The sequence below is a fragment of the Colias croceus genome, chromosome 1 (assembly GCF_905220415.1).
Source record: "Colias croceus chromosome 1, ilColCroc2.1".
In the NCBI taxonomy this organism is placed as follows: Eukaryota; Metazoa; Arthropoda; class Insecta; order Lepidoptera; family Pieridae; genus Colias; species Colias croceus.
Window position 1 is genome coordinate 13,962,401 of NC_059537.1, and position 2,383 is coordinate 13,964,783.

The 2,383-nt window shown below is 32.4% G+C and overlaps 1 long non-coding RNA gene across 1 annotated transcript; it reads right to left on the bottom strand.

Moving 5' to 3' along the window:
* Nucleotides 1–508: 508 nt before the first annotated feature.
* LOC123696892 lies at nucleotides 509–1,956 on the bottom strand. Its single transcript, XR_006752140.1, has 3 exons — nucleotides 1,759–1,956; nucleotides 1,107–1,298; nucleotides 509–649 (listed from the first exon to the last, which is right to left on the bottom strand). It is a non-coding gene; the product is annotated as an uncharacterized LOC123696892 (long non-coding RNA).
* Between the last annotated feature and the right edge of the window lie 427 nt (nucleotides 1,957–2,383).

Sequence of the window (2,383 nt, forward strand, 5' to 3'; positions counted from 1 at the left end):
ATCAGATATTATTGGAATGTAGTATTAACGGAAGCATGCCAGTCAAGAGCAAATGTGGTACAGGAATGCGGTATAAAATCTGTTGTATGCATTTTGCTGCTATGGTATTACAGCCATGCGGGATGGCGCATGCTCCGGAAAAACAGAATAATTTAGTATTCGATTGTTTTATTAAATTACTAGCGGTCCCGGTGAACTTCGTACCACCCAGTCATTGAATGTGCTGTTTGTTACCTTTTAGCTGAACTAATTTCAGTTTTGAGGAATGTAATATAATGATACAAAATAAATACTAATCTAATATATAAAAATCAATGCCACTTTTCGTTGTAATTCCATAACTCGAGAACGGCTGAACCGATTTCGATAATTCTTTTTTTATTATATTCCTTGAAGTACGAGGATGGTTCTTATGTAGAGAAAACGTTAATATGTACCACGGGCGAAGCCGGGGCGGACCGCTAGTATAGGTATATAATAGTTTTTTATTACGATGAACAACACAATATACAGTAGGTAATAGAAAAAAAAAACAATAATTACTTAATAACAGAGAAAATTATAAAACTAAACTATTTCGTGCAGCCTGTGATGCACTCGGATTCACTCTGTTCATTTTTGAGTTCGGGATTTGAGGCTCAACCGGTACCTGGAAATGAAATGTCACAGTTTACATTAACTAACATTGTTCACTTTACATTTTAACTAACATGCAATACATTTTAATTAAAAGGGCAATGCTGACGCGACGGTTTGAAATTAATATTAACATTAGGGCTTGCAATAGCGGAATTTAAATTTATATTTTTGGTTTTATTTTATGGCATTCAAATGCTTTATAAATATAAATTTATAAAGAATAGAAAAATAAATTAAAACACCCCATGTATTTAAAGTAAATTTCACTTTCCCTCAGTCAATAACATTTCAACAACCAAATATCACCCAAGTTTGTACTCAAAAAATCATATAAAACCATCTCAGTTTGTTCACAGGCCCTCTTCAAAATAGGAGAAACGTTAGAATATAAATGACAGCCCTAAATCTAAATAAAAAGACCAAAAGTAAATTGGAAGACATCATGTGTCTACAGATAAACACCTCACCCTGTGTGAATGCAGCGGCAAACATACTGGTATAGCATCATCGTGCAGACTAATCACATCCATTGTTCTATTGAAAGCACTTTCGGGGAAATGTAGGGAACATACTATGATATATCCTTTACATTTGGCTTGATATTTTCAGTTTCAATTGCTTCTAACCATTTTCCTTTTCTATTTTCACTTCTTGGTAACCTATAAAAAATGAATTTTTAGGTTATTATAATTTTAGTCCTGACCTGACTTATTTATAAATACATTTTTAAAGTACTATAAAAGCGACTAATCTTACTTAAGTTAAAATTCATATTAGGTAAATTTAAGTGTTTTATTTTTCCTTCTGCTGCTCTTGGCAAAATTAATTTGTTAATTTGGAAGTGTATTAACCAAAGCAACTATTCTTAAGATTAATGACACAGGTCACAGCCTTGGGAGACGCACGTCTTCATCGAACATTTTGCTAATGTCGATATTATAAGCCATCACCAGCACCCAAATTCATTATTTTACTAGAACGAAAATATACAAAATAAAGCTATATTTGGTAACAATTTTGCACTGAACATAGTCTGTGAATACTCCTCAATTCAATATACATGAAAATAACTAAATCAGCAAAGAAATAACTAATATTTCAGTCAAAACGTATACATACCGGTGCAAAGACAAACTTTTCTGGTTTTCATTCTTTCCGGAGCCACATCCCACAATAATGCGCTTTGGCATTATGCCACTATTTGTCCTTGACCACTCTATATGTTTTAGACACAAATGTTTGTCACAATCACAAAAATATTCAATATTTTTCAATGTTTACTACGGAGCAATGACAGAGCATGTACATCGTAATAACGAGAACATAAAATGGCGACCGGCCACAGTAGGTATTTGAGCTAACTTCAAATGTCAAGCGGTATAGAATTAGCACTGACTGACGTATAGCCATATTTTTTCACATATCAGAATATTCATTAGTTAGAAAGAGACAGTATTAGTTTTATTATTTCGGTATCGAAATGCATGATATTTGTATAATCAGTTGTTTGTATAGAACAATATGCCCTGTCCATAGGATTCCTTAGTCATTGACTTTGACATGCGACAATGCGCTCTCTGGATTTTGGGGTTAAAACTAATTCTATATACCTACGTATACATATACGTAATACTAATAACTAGGTATATACCTACCTATTTTTTTTTTACTTAATAATTTAATATGTTGATAGTTGAAAATTGAAATCAAACTTCAAAATATGTGCCTGCTCACATATATTTGC